This window comes from Palaemon carinicauda, chromosome 21, assembly GCF_036898095.1.
Source record: "Palaemon carinicauda isolate YSFRI2023 chromosome 21, ASM3689809v2, whole genome shotgun sequence".
Lineage (NCBI taxonomy): Eukaryota > Metazoa > Arthropoda > Malacostraca > Decapoda > Palaemonidae > Palaemon > Palaemon carinicauda.
The window spans coordinates 49027870-49047869 of NC_090745.1; the positions used below are offsets into that span (position 1 = coordinate 49027870).

Below are 20000 nucleotides of genomic sequence, written 5' to 3' on the forward strand. Positions count from 1 at the left end.
AAAGAGAGCACCTTACAAGTCATTGTTAATCACTTTCTGATATGTGTACAACTGTAACTGTTGAAAAGGAAACTGTAGACCTGCCCAATGAGTCAAGCTCGGCTCTTCCAGACATGCCTTGAATAAATTCAGTTAACAAAAATATATATTTAAAATCTAAAGATTAAATATAATGTTATATTACAAAAAAAAAAAAAAACACAGGATGTAACTCCTTGATAAATAAATATTTGAATTTTACCTATAAAGACTATTCTTCTTTAAATCTTAAAAATCTTAAAACGGGGAAACTTCAAAATTTAGATAAAATGTCAAGACTAATTTTTCTGACACAAATTTAAATATTTTTGTCCTTTAAAAACTCTACAATCAGAAAAAAATGTCATATGATCAAATTACTGTCGTATGCACTGCATTTTGGAAATGTTTCTGAGGTTATCATAATTAAAATAAAGGATATCTACCAACCCAATATCATTAGTATTATTATTATTATTATTATTATTATTATTATTATTATTATTGTTATTATTATTATCATTATGATTATGATTGTTATTATTATTATTATGATTATGATTATTATCATTATTATTATTATCATCATTACAAGCTAGGCTATAACCCTAGATGGAAAAGCAAGATCCTATAAGCCCAAGGGCTCCAACAGTGAAGAAAGGAAACAAGGAAGTAAATAAACTATAAGAAGAATAAACTATCAAAATAAAAAAATATTTCAAGAACAGTAACAACATTAAATTAGATCTTTCACATATAAACTATAAAAACAGAAATAAGATAGAACAGCATGCCGAGTGTACCCCCAAGCAAGAGAACCTAATCCAAGACAGTGAAAGACCATGCTATACACTGAGACACTACCAAAGATCAGAGAACAATGTTTCGATTTTGGAGTGTCCTCCTAGAAGAGCTGCTTACCTAAAGTCTCTTTTCCTCTTAACAAGAGGAAAGTAGCTACTGAACAATTACAGTGCAGTAGTTAACCTCACGAGCAAAGAAGAATTGTTTGGTAATCTCAGTGTTGTCAGGTGTGTGAGGACAGAGGAGAATGTGTTAAGATTATGCCAGACTATTCGGTGTATATGTAGGCAACGACAAAACGAGCAGTAATCAGAGAGAGGGATTCAAAGTAGTGCTGTCTGGGCTGTCAAAGGACCCAATAATAACTCTCAAGCGGTAGTATCTCAACGGGTGACTGGTGCCCTGGCCAACCTACTACCTATAAGCCTAGTTTGACTCTTGCAGAGTAAGTGCAAATAAATTCGGGAAAGATAGAATATGATAGATATATATATATATATATATATATATATATATATATATATATATATATATATATATATATATATACATATATATATATATATATAAAATCTAATGAATAAAAGAAACTAATTATACAATAAAAATATGGGAAAAATAAATCGGGAAAAAATAAATTAAGCGATAAAAATATATGATAATTAAAAATCTAAATCTTACTTATAAAACATAAGCATCTTATTAAGGTTAAAATGTTACACAAACTTATCTCACCAAAACAAAAGTATTTCTATCTTCTAAAAACTTTAAACCCACAAAAAATATGTTGTATGGTTAAAATTGTACCACACCCATTGCACCTGGAAATTGTCTCATGAGGTGTGCACAATTAAAAATCCCTGCATCAATTTCTTGTGACCAATAAGTTATCTTGCTAAAATCACTTCCGACCTTTTATTTTTCTGGTCTAATGATTCCCATGGAAAAACAATTGGTTTTATTTGTTTTTATTTATTATTTTCAGATTCATTATTCCAAATACTGGGCCATTTTCTTAGAATTAATTTCTGTAATGTTTATACAATCCTTAATGGGGATTTAATATCATGCTTTTTCATTACTAAATACTCCAACATAAGCAGGAATCCAAGATATTACATAAGTTACCACTTTCAAATAATTACTATTAAGGATGTCTTCAATTTCAAATACGACACATTCAGAGGTAATTTGTATTTCTCCTAACGATACAAACCTAGAGCAATATATAGGGTTATTACTTTCGGCACAGCTGAAAGACGAGCCATAGGACTTTTAGCAAGGATAACCACCCAACCCACTTATTAGCAAAGGGGGGTGGGGAGTAGCCGGCTACCCCACTCACTCACACACCAGGGCTAAACACCCACTTTGCTTGCAGACAGGACTTCTTGGGGGATAGGTGCTGGCAGGCCAATCTGTATACATAGCTTCAGGTTTGTATTGTTAAGAAATATACAAATTACTTCCGAATTTGTCATTTGTTCCGTTACTCTATACAAACCTTCGCTATTTATAGGAGTGACAACCCTTAGGAGGGTGGAAGTCCGTACCAACGGGCTTTTGGCACTGACCCAGGGTTTTCTCCGTACGATATTATATCGTAACAGGTAGGAACCCTACACCTCGCTAAAATATCATTCTTTGAACAACTAGTGACCTCCGCAACCTGTGTGCTTGTGAAACTAGCAATGTGAGTGGCCTAGGTAAGATTTCTCAGAATTATACGAACATATGAGAGTACCATAGACTTAACCCAATACTCCCTCTCAAGTGATATATCATTTCTATACTAGGTTAGACAAGGAAAATGGCTTTACCTACAGAGAGGTGAGGTAAGCTGTGCTGAGGACCCTGGTGCTGATTCCCCAAGAGAGGGGAAGGTGAAAAAAAGAAAGGCATTGACCTAGGGTTTTCTCAGTACGATATTAGATCGTAACAGGTAGGAACCCTACACCTCGCTAAAATATCATTCTTTGAAGGACTAGTGTATTAAAGTAGGTAATATGAGTATTAAGGGTGCTCTGTGCGTTGGGGCACCTAAAGATCTGGATGTCTACAGACCAGCAGACTGGGTTGATAGATATAAAGGTAGATATGCCATCCAAAAGAAAGCCAAAACCACCAATGTGGCTTCTTGCTCAATCTACAGGAGGTACGGAAAATTATTTCAAGGTCTACAAATCTCTTCAGAGGAAGGTAGGAACGATCGCACCTGGAGATATATCTCGATTCGGTAAGAAAAGTACTTGATAAAGACCAAGTCATACACAAAGTCTGTTCTACTGTCCAATTTGAAGACAGTAAATGATGATATAAAATTGGACATCAAACCCCATCTAAACTTTAGCTATGGAAGGGGAGTGGTTTTCAATAGGGATCTATATGAATTTAGCGAAGAGGAGATATTGGCTATGAGTCCACTATCAGTGTGGAAAGTACATAAAGTACCTGGAACATCAATGATTGTTCTTACTTTCCAGGATGCTGATGTACCTTTCCACATAGATATAGAAAATGAAAGGATTAGAGTTCAGCCTTTTAAGCAGAAGCCACTGCAATGTTATAATTGCTTTAAATTTGGGCATACTTCCAAAGTTTGCAAGAATGATAAAATTTGTAATACTTGCTCCAATATTTACCATGGGGAATGTACACTTGAGGCAAGGTGCTTAAACTGCAACTCTAATCATAAATCTAATGATAGGAGCTGCCAGTTTTATAAGTTAGAAGAGGCTGCCCTCAATAAATCAATTATTGATCATGTAAGCATGGGGAATGCCAAGAGATTATTAAATAAATCTAATACCTATGCAAAGACATTAAATACAGGAGAGATAGTTCCTCAGGAATCATCTCACCCACCTACTACTGTAGGTAGTTCTTGAAAAAGGAATTCACTATCTATCAATAAAGTGCTGCATGATAAGACAAGAATATCTCCTCCTAAAGATTTATCATTGAATATCAACAAAAAGACATTGCCCACCAATATCAAACCTTTGTCCCCCATTACAAAGGATAGTATAGTACTAACTTCTCCCAGGCCATATCCTTGCCTGATTTAATGGAGATTCCACCTGAAACCAGGTTATCAGGTGTACCTGTAGTGGGGAAGGTACAAAAACCTGGTAACTCACAACCTATTAATCAGAAGAGAGAGACCCCCATCTCTCTCACCCCCTTCCATAGTAAATATTAGAGTTATGACATCAAAATAAATATGACAAATTCGGAGATAATTTGTATTTTTCCTAACTATACAAACCTTAGCTATTTAATATGGGTTATTACTTTCGCGTAGCCGAAATGACGAGCCATTAGAATTTAGTTAGCGAGGGGTAGGGAGGGGTAACTTGCTACCCCCCCCCCCACACACCTGTGTGATGAGCTCACTTTGCTTAGAGGTAGGACTTCACGGGGGATTTAATATGGGTTATTACTTTCGCGTAGCCGAAATGACGAGCCATTAGAATTTAGTTAGCGAGGGGTAGGGAGGGGTAACTTGCTACCCCCCCCCACACACCTGTGTGATGAGCTCACTTTGCTTAGAGGTAGGACTTCACGGGGGATAGGGCTGGCGGGCAAGTTTGATTAAATAGCTAAGGTTTGTATAGTTAGGAAAAATACAAATTATCTCCGAATTTGTCATTTGTTCCGTAACTGAAATTCAAACCACGCTATTTAATATGGGTGACTCAACCCTTAGGAAGGGTGGAAAAGTCCCAGCCATACTGGCTTTTGGGTTTGCCCGGGGACTCATTATCTGAGTGTGTCAGTACTCAACAATAAAGAGTCCCTGCACCTCGCTCGCACCTTGCTACGCAAGGGCTGCGGCCTACATAAGCTGTGTGTGAAAAATTGTGTGACTCGTCCTAGGAAGTTGACCTGAAGCTCTTTAGATGGAAAACATTAGGCTAGGACTTACCCAATACCACCTCGTCAGGGTATGGGGACGTGACAGTATTAACTTAATACTAGGAACACAAGGAAGCATGGTTTACCTGCAGTGGTTTGAGGTCAGCTATGCGGAGAACCAAGGATGCTGCTTTCTCCAAGGAAGGATAGGATGAAGAAAAGAATAAGGGCCAGACAAATCTTTTCATTCATGCAGACTAAGACCGGGTAACAATGCCCTCAACCCTCTGCTACCTGTCCATTAAGGAGCCTGAGGTTAGACCAGCTGTTGTGCAGCCAACACAGTGCCGATAAAGAATGTATCGAGCCTCCTGTGTCACGTCTTGCAGGTAGTGGGCTGTGAAGGTCGTCTGACGCTTCCACGCCCCTGCTTGTAGAACCTGCGTCACTGAGAAGTTCTTCTTGAAGGTCAGGGACGTAGCTACAACCCTGACATCATGCGCTCTAAGGCGACATGACGGAGGAGGGTCAAGATTCAGGGACAGATGGATCACCCTACGAATCCATGCAGAGATGGTATTCTTGGTGACCCTCCTCTTTGTTCTCCCAGTGCTCACAAACAAAGCTTGCACTTGGGGATGAATGCAGCCGTTCTTTGAGATATAACCTCAGACTCCTTACTGGACACAGTAGGAGATGGTCTGGGTCATCTGTTACAGAACGAAGACTCGAAATCCAGAAAGAGTCGAATCAAGGATCCGGCACTCCCGGATTCTGTGTCTTAGCCACAAACTCAGAGACGAATCTGAACGTTACCTCCCTTCATCCCCTTGCATGGGCCATGTCATACGAGAGACCATGAAGTTCACTGACTCGCTTGGCCGAGGCCAAAGCTAGTAGGAACACCGCCTTCCAAGTTAGTTGGCGATTTGAAGCCTGGCGAAATGGATCGTAGGGAGGCCTCCTAAGAGGCCTGAGAATTCGAACCATGTTCCCAGGAGGAGGTCTCACTTCCGACTGAGGGCAGGTAAGATCGTATCTTCGTATGAGTAGGGAAAGTACCAGCGAGGAAGAAAAGTACGCTCTTTTGGGCCTGAAGGCTAGACTTAAGGCTGAGTGATAGCCTTTCATTGCCGAGACTGAAAGGTGCATTCTTCCCGCAAATGAACAAAGAACTCCGCTCTTGCTGGAATAGTGGTATTGAGTGGAGAGATGCCCCTTCACGATTCCAACCACAGAAAACTCGCCACTTTGCCTGGTAGGCCCCTGCGGATGACCTGCGCAGGTGTCCAGACATCCCGTTCGCAACTTGTTGCGACAATCCTCTCTTAGTGAGGAGATGCTGGATAGTCTCCAGGCGTGAAGTCGAAGCGAAGCTACGGCTTTGTGAAAGATGCTGCATATGGTTGTTCGAGTAGCTTGTGCCGCAGAGGGAGTTCTCCCGGAAGTTCCGTTAGGAGTTGCGGAAGGTCCGGAAACCATTCTGCGTGATGCCATAGCGTAGCTATAAAGGGTCATCGAGCGATTGGCTGATATTCTAGTCTTGTTGAGCACGCTCCTCATCAGACAGAACAGGGGAAAACCGCACATGTCAGTGCTGTCCCACCGTTGTTGGAAGGCATCTTGCCAGAGTGCTTTGGGATCTGGGGCTAGGGGCAATACAGCGGGAGCTTGAAGTTCAGCGCTGTAGCGAACCGATCCACAGTCGGGTAACCCCACAAAGTCAGGACTTTGTTGGCCACTGGATGATCCAAGGACCACTCGGTACTCATTATCTGAGATGCTCTGCTCCGACAGTCGAGGAGCACATTCCCTTTGTCTGGAATGAAGCGAGCCGATCGAGGCATCGAGTGGACTTCGGTCTATCTCAGTATCTCTACTGAGAGATGGGATAGCTGCTTTGAAAAGGCACCTCCTTGCTTGTTGATGTAAGCCACTACTGTGGTGTTGTCGCTCATCACACCACAGAGTGATCCGCTAGGTCTTTGTTGGCACTGTTGAAGGGCCATGAAGAACAGCCTTCATCTCTAGCAGATTTATATGGAGGCACTTTTCCGATTCTGACCACAGGCCAGAGGTCCTGTGGTACAGAACGTGGTTCCCCCCCCTCCCCCCGTTCCCTTGAGGTGTCCGAAAACAGCCTCCAAACCGGGGGAAGAAACGAGAAGATCCATTCTTTCCTGTAGGTTCTCGCCTGTCGCCCACCACTGGGGGTTCGTCCGTTCCGAAGGATCCATAGGGATCATGATGTCCGGGGAATCCCAGCCTTGATTCCACTCGGACCTGAGTCGCCCCTGGAGAGACCTCATCCTGAGGCGACTGTTGAGGACTAAACGAGCCAAGGGTGAAAGGTGACCGAGGAGACGTAACCACGATTGGGTTGGAAGCTCTTCTCGTCTGAGGAAAGGGCTTGCGACTTCTCAGTCTTGCTATCCTGTCGTCTGATGGAAAGGCTTTATGGAGATTGGTGTCTATAATCATGCCTAGGTGAACCAGTCATTGATTGGGCAGCAGAGCGGACCTCTCGAGACTTACCATGATCCTTAGATCCAGGCAGAGTCGTAGAAGTTTGTCTCGGTGTCAAAGAGGGAATGACTCCGCGTCTGCTAGGATCCAGCAGTCATCCAGATAACGGAGGAGACGGAAGCCGATCCTGAGTGTCCATGATGAAATTAGGGTGAACAGTCCGGTGAAACCCTGTGGTGCTGTAGAGAGGCCGAAACACAGCACCTTGAACTGGTACTCCTTGTTGTCTATGCTAAATCCTAAGTACTTCCTTGAAGATGGATGGACTGGGATCTGGAAGTACATGGCCTTCAGGTCCAGTAAACACAAGAAATCTTGCAATTTACTGCCAGACTGACTGTGTCTGCGGTCTCCATGCTGACTGAAGTATTCTATAATCTGGAACTCTGCCCACAGAGTTAGCCCCCTTGCTGATCCCAAGGCAAGGGTGCTAAATGACACCGGATTCGTCCTCAGGGGAGGTAGAGATGTTGTGAACAGGACGCGATATCCCTGACTGCTTACAGAAATCGTCCAGGAAACGGCCGAGTTGCTGCAACCTGTCTGCGCAACCTTGTAGGTATCCCGCCGCTGGCGGACATGCAGGGGGACTGCCAATCCTAGCGTAGCGTTGCGGCCTCGGTTGCCCCTTCTAGGATTCTTCCCTCCCCTGGGGAACTTTTTGCCTTTCTTGTCCTTGACCGGAAAGGGCTTAGATCACACTGTCTTAGCTGCCGTTGATTTGGTAGGACGTGGCTGCTGAGGTGCTGGTTTATAGGGCTTGAATGACAAAGCCCTATATAGGAGGGAGTCTCGGAGACTTCCTATGCCTCTCAGCTGCCTGCTTCACGTCCTTAGGCTCAAACAGGTTCATTCTCATAACGAAGAATGTCTGAGCCTGAAGATTTGGTGTTAGGGGACTCACGGTATTTCTTTGGAGTCCTTGACTCCCTCCCGGGAGGGATGCAGGACTCCAACAACGACGGAGGCAGGCTCTTCTCCATCTTTATTCGAGAAAACATATCGCGCGAGGTGGGGTTTCCCTCAATGGTGTGATTGGGGAACGTCTCACCTCCCGTGACTCTCCTGAGGGCGGGAAAACTTCGTCCAAAGGTGAAGGAGAAAAGTCTGATGGGGGAGAGTACCTGTCTCGAAGACTTACGAGGGGACAGCTACGTCCTTGGAGAAGTTACCTCGTCCGAACTCCTCTTTTCCTCCTCGGGGAAGTGGTTGCAGCCAAGGATTTGAGGCTCCATTCAGAGAGAACAGCTTGAAAGACTGATTAGAGTCCCAAACCAGGCTTCCGGCCGACGGTTGCGCTGTCAGACACTCCCTTTGGAGGGGAAGTCGCCTGTAAAAAGATAAGGACGGCATGTCCCTGGACTTTTCTGGAACCTTCCCCCCTCCGGCAAGCACACAGTTCTGTGCTGTGGGGGGGAGAAAAGTGGCAATGGCGACCTTACAGCGCGTTGTCCGGCAGCCTCGCGCGAGGGAGGGTATTGGAGCTTGCGCTAGGGAGAACGCTGGCGCTCGCACGATGGGAAATACCCGGGGGTCGCGCACGAGAGACTGTTGAAATGCTGGTGCGTGCGCGCAGGCGCACGGGCGAGACTTCATAGGGTGCGCAGGAATCAGATTGACGAGCAGGAACAGAATGAAGAGCCCGTGTGGACCAGAATGTTGGCACGCTCGTGCTGCTATCAGTGCGCGCGCGTACGAGTTTGTTGGTGCGCGCGAGCACGCAGAAGACCATCCGCGCGCTTGCGCGCGGAAGAGATCGTCGGCGCTTGCGAGCGTAAGAAGATCGTCGGCGCTTGCGCACGCAAGAAGATCGTAGGCGCTTGAAGATCGTCGGCGCTCGCGCGCGTAAGAAGATCGTCGGCGCTGAGCGCATAAGAAGATCGTCGGCGCTTGCGAGCGTTAGAAGGTCGGCGAGTGCGCGCGGGAAACCATTGGTGCCCGCGCGCAGACGATCGTCGGCGCATACGCGCGTATGAAGATCGTCAGCGCTAACGCTCGAAAGAAGATCGTCGGCGCTTGCGCGCCAATAAAATGGATGATCGTCGGCGCTTACGCGCGTATGAAGAACGTCAGCGCTAGCCCTTGAAAGAAGATCGTCGGTGCTTGCTCGCATAAGAAGATCGTTGGCGGTAGCTCGTGCGCGATGAAGGATCAGCTGACAGGACGATCAGGAACTGGGATGTGTCCTGAAGAGGGAGGGCATCCCCTGAAGAGGACCAGGCAGGTCTGCTTCAGAGTCCAGAGCCGACGATCCACACTGGAAGTACTGCTTGATACTCCGAGGAGTGGTCTCTATGAGAGACCTCTCCCGCGAACGGGAGAGGTGCCCTTCGTAGAAGAGACTTGGAGACACTGCAGGCTGAACCATTGGTGAGCGCCTGTGCGCTATCTCAGGAACTCCAACGATGAGCGCCAATGCGCAGGGAACGTTGGCTAGCAGTACCTGGAACAGGGTGTCTCTGAATAGCAGTCTCAGGAACAGCAGGACCAGCAGGCGAGCGCACAGGAGAACGTTGGCGCTTAAGGGACTTACTCACAATGTGAGAAAAGCCCCTTTGCCCCGAAGGGATCAGTGTCCGTTGGATAACGGGGGGCGTGGGCGCCCACAGCGCGTCGGCAGCCAGGAACGGAGACGGCAGGTCAGCAGGTCTAGGAGAACGAGACCCCGAAGGATCCGAGAGACCAAAGGCCTAAGGTAGCCTGAGTTGCGAGACCCCGAAGGATCAGCGCAAACGAGGAACCGAAGTTTCCCTGTCACTAAACACCGAAGTGTAGGAGTGACTAAAGTTACGAGAGCCCAAGGGTTCTGCGTAACTAATGTTACGAGACCCCGAAGGGTCAGCGCAACGGGAAACCGAAGTTTCCTTGTAACTAAACACCGAAGTGTTAGTGACTAAAGTTACGAGAGCCCAAGGGTTCTGCGTAACTAATGTTACGAGACCCCGAAGGGTCAGCGTAATGAGAAACCGAAGTCTCCCTGTCACTAAACACCGAAGTGTTAGTGACTGAACAGCAAGCTGGTCTAATCAGGAACAATCCTCCGAAGAGGAGTCTCTATGAGTGGCCTCTCTCGCGAACGAGAGAGGTGAACATTTCGTAGAAGAGACTTGAAGACACTGGTGATGTTGCCCCAATAGCCGTAGGGTCAGCAAGCTGACCTATAAGGAGCAATCCTCCAAAGGGGAGCCCTAATGAGAGGCCTCCCTCGCGAACGAGAGAGGTAAAGACTGAACCTGCAGCTGCTCAGCCCCTTGAGCGTAGCTACAGAAGAGACCGCTCAGCCCCAAGAGCATGGTCACAGGAAGTTCCATGGACCGGCCTTGCAACCGCTCCCAGGAAAATTAAGGTATGAGAAGTTCCCCCAGCAGGAGGAAGATCTCACACCTGGGAAGGGAAACTGCCTCGAAAGAGAAGTTACCTACCACTGGAGGCGAACCTCCTTATCATCCTAAGATGAACTGAAGAGCTGACAGTTGTCACAAGAGAACTTCTAAGAGAAGGGATAATGCCCATGACGATGTCCTAGAGAGACGGCAGCGACAGCAGACTCCCCAGGCATAAACAGGACAGCTCTGCTTCGTTGGCACACTTCAGTCAAACGAAGAAAATCTGCATAGTTAACTGGGAAAATAAAGTTGAATAATTATTTAACAGAAATTCTCCCGGGAGGAATTCCGCAGAGTAACCCCGAGGGAATAGCAAAGCATAAGAATTAAAAATTAAGTAAGCGCCCTCCTCCCCCACTGACATTCACGAGAGAAGGGGGAGGGCGGAAAACTGAAAAAAAAACAGAATTATAACAATTATGTAACTGATTTTTGAATGTTCACAAATAGTAAGAACCACTGAACCCGAAGGGAAGTGTTCCCCAGAAGCTGAAAAGTTAAAAATACAATTAGATTTCATAAAAATAATTGAGGCAAATAAAAACGGAAAAGCAACTCAGCCCGCAACGGGAAAGAAGTTTCCTTAGTAGTACGTAATAGTAGTAAAGGGTAAACGACCTCGAGTAGAGAGAGGGAACGTATTCAAACTAAATTCCCACATTCCCTTCGCTGAGAATCCAAGTTCCCGGTAGGAAAGGAGGAACAGCGAAGATAGAAGATGAATGAAGAAAGTCCAGTGATGACGATTCCCCACGGTGGACGAATTAACGGAAAGCCGAAGGAAACGACCGAAGGACCAAGGGGGAGAGGGCGCGCCCCATGACGAGAAACCACGGTGGCCTAGCACTACCGGTGTCGTTGTCGGTCACTACCACACAGCACAAACACTGAAAAGAAAACTTACTACATTTCTATACACAAAAATAAATACATAAACACAAAGAATGTTTATATATATATTACAAGTATAAGAAAAAGTAAGTAAAAAGACAAAAAGCATTAATGGCTGTCAAAAAGTGAGGGTGAGAGCGGACACGTCCGCTCACCGCCCGAGCCAAAGTAAAAGTGAGCTCGTCACACAGGTGTGTGTGTGTGTGGGGGGGGGGGGGTAGATAGCTACCCCTCCCTACCTCCCGCTAAATAGCGGTGGGGGTAGTAAACCCTCGTTAAAATTCTAATGGCTCGTCATTTCGGCTACGCGAAAGTAATAACCCATATTAAATAGCCTGGTTTGTATTTCAGTTACGGAACAAATGATGTTTTGTCTGTTGATGTATCTGATCAACCAGAAGACAAGTAAAAAGACAAAAAGCTTAAATGGCTGTCAAAAAGTGAGGGTGAGAGCGGACACATCCGCTCACCGCCCGAGCCAAAGTAAAAATAAGCTCGTCACACAGGTGTGTGTGTGTGTGTGGGGGGGGGGGGAGGGGGGTAGCAAGCTACCCCTCCCTACCCCCCGTTAGCTAGCGATGGGGGTAGTAAACCCTCGTTAAGTTTCTAATAGCTCGTCATTTCGGCTACGTGAAAGTAATAACCCATATTAAATAGCGTGGTTTGTATTTCAGTTACGGAACAAATGATGTTTTGTCTGTTGATGTATCTGATCAACCAGAAGACAATTTAAATAAATAAGAAATTCAAGTTGAGGTCCACCATCCCCCTCAACAATTAGATCAAAAAGACAAAATGAAAATAATAAACACAAAACCCAATTTAGCAAGACCCTCTCTAATACAACCACCGGGAAATAGTGTTAAGTCCAATATTACTAATGGGAAAACTTCATCCAAAAGTTCTTCCAAGAAATAAACCATAGTTTTTTCCTCCATTTTGCAATGGAATTGTCAGGGTTTAAGGGCAAAATATGATTGATTGATTGATTGAAAGTTTTCTGGCATCCTGACATCTAAGGTCATTGACGCCGATACCATTTACTGTATAAGAAAATTAAAAGAAAATTCAATTAAAACCATAAAAATTAAGAAGTCATTACAATAGTTAAATAGTTTTCAGAAGACCTGCTTCTGAAAGAAATCTAAAAATTCCGCTCGCATAGTAAGACACATCATGTCCAAGAATCTTGGCAAGGATAAACCTGCCATCCTCACCTCGAGCCTCAAACAGATATCTATTTCTTAAGTTAGTAAAATTAGGGCATTCGGTCAACAAATGCCTCACTGTTAAAGGTACTAAGCAGTCCTCGCAATACGGTTGGTGTTGGCCCTTCAGCAGAAACTCGTGTGTCAACCGTGTGTGACCAATACGGAGACGACAAAGAGTCGTCTCCCATTTTCGGGGAATCATGTTATACCTCCAAGGTGATATGATATTTGTTACTTCCCTCATTTTATTGCCATTTTGACTATCCCAGTGCTGTTGCCATTTATCACAAACCAATTTCTTGATGTAAGGTAGGAAATCGTTACATGGAATGGGATACCTCCTTGGTAGCAACTCGGATGCCGCATTCTTTGCCAGTAAATCTGCCTTCTCATTCCCAGACACACCTACATGTGCTGGAACCCAACAAAATCGAACAGTTATACCTTTCCGTCCAATAATAAAAAGCCATTCTAAAAACTTTAAAACTAGGGGGTTACTAGAATTAAAAACTTCTAAAGCTTGAAGAACACTCCTTGCATCACTAAAAATTGTAAAATTACCCTCCTTTTTCAAAGCTATTTTCACAATAGCGGTTAATATGCCATACAGTTCGGCAGTAAATATGGAAGCTGTTAGAGGAAGTGCACCTCTACAATTAAAATCATTACTATGTACTCCAAATCCAACGCCAGCATCAGATTTGGAGCCATCAGTATATATAAAAGTCGATCCTCTATGTTCTTCAACATGTTCCATAAAAAGAGACCTGGATTCTAAGTCAGTCAAATTCTTCTTAACTCCAATAAAGTATCTACAAAAAGATATGTCAGGTAATTTCCATGGAGGCGTTGATGATACCTTGAATGGAAGCACCTTATTTCTAATTATATCCAGATTGTTTAATAATTGGTTAACCCGAAACCCAAAAGGTTGAGGAGATTTTGGGTGCAACTCAAAGTAGGTTGAGTGCCTTACAAGGCTTGCAGTTTGAAAGGCTGAAGAATTGGGGAGTCTTTGCAATCTAAACCAATACCGAATAATAGAGGACATTCGGAAAAGGTCATGAGGCAACTCCCCAGCATCAACAAGGAGACTTGTGATAGGGGAGGTTCTAAAGGCTCCTGTGGACAATCTAATGCTAGCATGATGTATTGAATCTAGTATTTTTAACCGGCTTGGGGGTGCTGAGGAGTATATTTCGCATCCATAACTAATTTTGGAAAATATCAAGGCCTTGTATAATTTTAAAATTGTATTGCGGTCTGCCCCCCATGATGTATGGGACAAGACTTTTAAAAGATTCATAGCTTCAACACATTTAGCTTTTAATGTTTTTAAGTGAGAAACCCATGTAAGCCTACAATCAAATATCAACCCTAAAAATTTTGCTTCACTTGCACATGGGATCCGTTGACCTTTGATGTATATATCCGGGTCTGGATGTACTCCCCGTATACGACAGAAATGGACAATTGTAGTTTTACTTGTTGAGAACTTAAATCCATTCATATCGGCCCAATGGATAATTTTATCAATAGAGAGTTGGATTTTTCTCTCAACCATTGCCATTCTGGCTCCAGCAAATATGGAGAAATCATCCACAAATAATGTTGCAAGAACATCCCGGGGAATGACTGAGGATATCCCATTAATTGCTAGTGCAAAAAGGGTTACACTCAGCACACTCCCCTGAGGAACTCCTTCTTCCTGGCATCTACTCTGTGATAGAGCTTCCCCAACTCTCACTTGGAAAACTCTATGTGAAAGAAATGACTGGATGAATAGTGGTAGCTCACCTCTCAATCCGCACTCATGGATTCTTTTAAGTATACCGTATCTCCATGTGGTATCATATGCCTTTTCAAGATAAAAAAAAAACTGTCACATGGTGCTGTTTGGAAGCAAAGGCTTCAAAAATGGAGGACTCAAGTTGTATCAGCACATCAGTCGTTGAGTGCATTTTCCTGAATCCACATTGTATGGGTGATAAAATATTCTTCTTTTCAAGGTACCAAATCAGTCTTGCATTGACCATCTTCTCCATGATTTTACATAAACAAGATGTCAATGCAATAGGTCGGTAGTTTGCTGCTAAAAACTTGTCCTTACCGGGTTTTAAAAAGGCTAAAATAATGGCTAGTTCCCAAACACTTGGATAACTATGATCATGCCATATTCTATTAAAAATGCTTAAAATAAATAACTTTGTATTAAAAGGTACATGTTTAATCATTGCATATGGAATTCCATCGGGTCCAGGGGCTGTATCGTTACAAGTAGCAAGAGCAGAATCAAATTCTCTTTCAGTAAAAGGAAAATTGTATGACTCTTGCTTTCTTGTTGCGAAGTTTAAAACTTTCTTTTCTTCATTGCTCCTATACTGGTGACCAGGAGCTGCTTGACACTTGCATGATACATTTGAGAAATGGTCAGCCAGGGCATTGCTAACTTCGGTTGCTCCAGTCATATACTGGCCATTTATCTTTAACACTGGTGGTGGGTTTGGGGTGAATTTTCCTGCTATCTTTTTTACTTTCCTCCACACAGATGATGTTGGTGTTCTACTGTTAATGGAGGAAACAAAGGACATCCAAGACTGGCGCCTAGCTTCTTTCATGGCACGGCGGAACTGTGCTCTACATTTCTTGTATATGACTAAATTCTCCTCATTACGGTGCATGCGCAATCGAGTTAAAGACTTTCTTGTGGCTCTGTGCAGGGCAGTTAGTTCTGACGACCACCAGGGGACTGGTCGTCGTCTGAATATCCCAGTTGTTTTGGGAATGGAATTCACTCCTGCTGTGTGAAGAGTTCCATTAAGTAAGTCTATGGCATCATCAACACTTTCAAACTGTTCTGCATTTCCTTCAATTTCACTTAACTCCCGAAATCTATTCCAGTCCGCCTTATCAAGATTCCATCGAGGTGATCTTTGTAAAGGTGGACCATTGTTGGTGTTTATAATGATTGGTACATGATCACTAGTATGCCAATCATCTAATGTTCTCCAATTAAAATCGAGAAGACAGTTAGAGCTTGCAACTGATAGGTCAATGCAGGACAAGGTACCTGTCTGTACATGAAAATGTGTGGGCTCTCCTGTATTGAGGAGTCCGACATCTTCATTCTCCAAAATTGACGATATAATATTACCCCTTGCATTTGCTAAAACATCACCCCATAAAGGATGTCTACTATTAAGGTCTCCTAGTAAGAGAAAGGGTTGTGGGAGTTGTTTAATCACCTCTACTATATTATCATATGAGATGTTATCATTTGGAGGCAAGTAAAGAGAACAGATTGTGTATTTTCTCCCTATATCAATCTGTACAGCCACTGCCTGCAGAGGGGTACAGATAGACAAAGATATTTGGGGAACATCTCGACGAATGTATATAAGACTTCCCCCATGGCTCCCTGCTCGTTGATCATATGGTGTCCTATAGCTAACATACTCTCGAGGACAAGGAGTATTAGCATCGAGCTTGCTTGCTTGTAGACATACTGTTATAGGGGAGTGCTCACGTATGAGGAGCTTAAGTTGTTCATATTTCGCCCTTAAACCCTGGCAATTCCATTGCAGAATGGAGGAAAAAACTATGTTTTATTTTTTGGAAGACACCTTAGATGAAGTCTTCCCAATGGCACTATTTGATCTAACAATGTTTCTCGGAGGTAACTCTAGAGAGGATCTTGATATAGTGGGTTTTGTGTTTCTCTTTTTCTTTGTGTCCTTTTGATCTAATTGTTGAGGAGGATGGTGGACCTCAACTTGAATTTCTGATTGGTTCAATTTACCTTCTAGTTGTTCAGAAACATCAGCAGACAAGATATCATATTTATTGGAAGTCGTGACTTTAATGTTTCTTATGGTAGGAGGAGAGAGGGAGGGAGGTCTCTCTCTTTTTCGATTAGAAGGTTGTGATCTGTCAGGTTTTTGCACCTTCCCCACTACGGGTTCACCAGGTAAATTGGTTTCGAGTGCAACCTCCATCAGATCAGGCAAGGACACGGCCTGTGAGAGGTTTGTACTATTGTTTAAAATCGGAGTAGTTGGCTTTTGAATAATTTTCAGATCTTTAAGTGTCCGTTTTGATTTTTCCACAATTTCTGGATATAGATTTTCGATGGGACTTTCAACCTCTTTAACTACTTTCATTTGTTTCTTTATCTTAGAAGTAGAGATATAATTTTCGTCTGTGTGGTTTGACAAGTTTTTCTTCAGAACCATTGAAAAAGGTTGCTCAGGTCTTATTTGCTTTTCAAGAGCTCTTTTACGAGCCTCTTTAAAAGTAACCCTTTCCATGGTCCTAATGGCCTGGATTTCTTTTTCAAAAATAAACTTTACACAGCTTTTAGATGTAGCTGGGTGTGCTTCCCCACAATGTATGCAATTAGGGTTTTCTATGCATACTCCATGACTACTTTTTCCACAGTTGGCACAAACAGCTGGCTTATTGTTTAGTTTTTCTTTACATTTCTGGCTTAAATGGCCATACATTTGGCAATGATAACATCGCAATGGTGACGGGATATATGGTTTTACCTTCAAAGATAGCCATCCAGCTTTTATAACATTTGGTAATCGGCATTGATCAAATGTTATAATCAGAGTAGCAAGAGGGATACGTTGTTCTCCAACTCTCTTTCTCATTCTGACTACTTTAACTACTCCTTGACTTTTCAGTTCATCCTCTATTTCTTTCTCCTCTATATCCAACAATTCTGGAGCATATATCACACCTCTACTCTGGTTGAAAGTAGGGTGTGAAACGCATTTTACGCTATGACCATTCAATGTTGTAAGTGTTTTTAACCTTTCACCTTGTAATGGGGACAGTGTCTCTATCAAGAGACTTCCATTTCCCTGGGGTAAAATTTTTGGCTGCCCTCCACATAAAGTAACTATTTCTCTGTTAGCTTTAAAAACATTTATACGCTCATTTCTTCCGTTTTCAAATTCCAAGATAAAAATTTTTTCATAATTCACTACTTCATAGTGACCAGGTAATATTTCTACTTTTCTATATCTTTCTGTACTGTCATCATTTTTCACTCTCTCTCTCTTCTTCTCTAGCGTTTTATTATTCACATGACGTGAATAAGGTTCTAACGTTACAATGTTAGAACATGAGTTGGAGCTGTCTGTACCGAGGTCCATGTTTGTATTTTCCAGGTCGTCAACAGAGGTGTTGGTTTTTTTTGAAAAAGCAAGCCGGGTTATCCACCTCTTATCGGAGGATGTCAGTCCTCCTATCCCATGTGGCCCAACACGAGAAGAGGCTTCAGCGGGGACCAGTCCTCTATTAGAGAGGGGCTGCCTCTCTTAAGGTGGGCGTACACTGGTCAGTGGGGGTAGTTAGCCCCTCCCACCGTCGACTCCAATGCCTGGCGTCACCCATTACCCGCAAATATGGGTGACTTAAGACCGGATCACTGGAGCCCGACTCTTAACAGACTTGGTCTGCACCCAATGGGGTCTGCCAGAGGGTGATGGCGTCTAAATTGGCACAGGTTGAGATGGAATGCAGTCCATCCCACACTCTGCCAAATACAAAGCAGCATCCAAAGTAAAATCGAACATGCCAAAGTCGTCAACAATATCGAGCCCAAAAGGAAGAGATGGGAGAAAAAAAGAAATAATCAAAAGTAAAAGAGAAAGTGCTGACTGATTTAGTTGAATCAACAGCTGGGCACCGAGGTCCAATGGGAAGTAGTTCCCACTGTTCATTAGAGCCCAGCTGCTAATCCCTAAGCCCCCCATCCTCATCAAGGCTTCAGCATCTGGGGGGGCAAAATATGAAGAACTTAAGCTTCTAATTCATGAACATTCCCCCATAATTATATGTCTACAGGAAAGTAAGCTTGATGCTAACACTCCGAGTCCTCGATAGTATGTTAACTATAGAACACCATATAATGAACAAGCAGGGAGCCATGGCGGAAGTCTCATATACGTTCATCGAGATGTTCCCCAAATACCTTTATCTTTCCGTACAACTCTGCAGGCAGTGGTTGTACAGATTGATATAGGGAGAAAATATACAATCTGTTTGCTGTACTTGCCTCCAAATGATAACATATTGTATGATGATTTAGTAGAGGTGATTCAACAGCTCCCTCAACTTTTTCTTTTACTTGGAGATTTGAATGGTAGACATCTTTTTTGTGGTGATATTTTAGCAAACACCAGGGGCGATATTATATTATCAATTGTGGAAAACGAGGATGTTGGACTGCTTTATACAGGAGTGCCCACATACCTCCATGTTCAGACGGGTACCTTGTCATGTATCGACATTTCAATTGCAAGCTTTAACTGCCTCCTTGATTTCGATTGGAGGACATTAGATGATTGGCATACTAGTGATCATGCACCAATCATTATAAACACCAACAATGGTCCACCTATACACAGATCGCCACGATGAAATCTTGACAAGGCGGACTGGGATAAATTTCGTAAGCAAAGCAAAATTGATAAGGATGCAGAACAGGTTGAAAATATTGATGATGCCATAGATTTACTGAATGAAACTCTCCATACTGCAGGAGTCAATTCAATTCCCAAAACAACAGGGTTATTCAAACGACGACTAGTCCCTTGGTGGTCTTCAGAACTAACTGCCCTGCTAGGGGCCACAAGAAGATCCCTAACACGATTTCGTAGACACCGTACAGATGAGAATTTAATTATATACAAGAAATGTGGAGCACAATTCCGTCGTGCCATGAAAGAAGCTAGGCGCCAGTCATGGGTGTCTTTTGTTTCCTCCATTAATAGTAGAACACCACCTTCTTCTGTATGGAGGAAAATAAAGAAGATTGCCGGCAAATTTACCCCGATTCCACCTCCAGTGCTGAAAGTGAACGGTCAGTATGTGACTAAAGCAAATGACGTTAGTAATGCCCTGGATGATCATTTTTCAAATGTATCTTGCAAGAGTGTAGCAGCTCCTGGTTACCAATATGAGCATTGAAGGAATGAAAATTCTAAATTTTGCAACAAGAAGGGAAGAGTCAAATAATTCTTCTTTTACTGAAAGAGAATATGATTCGGCACTTGCCACTTGTAATGATACAGCCCCTGAACCTGATGGAATTCCATATGCAATGATTAAACATGTACATGTTAATACAAAGTTATAGATTTTAAGCATTATTCATAGAATATGGCATTATCATAGTTATCCAAGAGTTTGGGAACTAACAATTATTTTAGCATTTTAGAAACCCAGTAAGGACAAGTTTTTAGCAGCAAACTACCGACCTATTGCATTAATACGACTTGAGTCATCTCTTTGT

The 20000-nt window shown here is 43.2% G+C and overlaps 1 protein-coding gene across 1 annotated transcript in view; it reads right to left on the bottom strand.

Moving 5' to 3' along the window:
- LOC137615275 (secretion-regulating guanine nucleotide exchange factor) overlaps positions 1 to 20000 on the bottom strand; it is a 660562-nt gene that overhangs the window by 353874 nt on the left and 286688 nt on the right. The gene's annotated exons all lie outside the window — the stretch shown is intronic.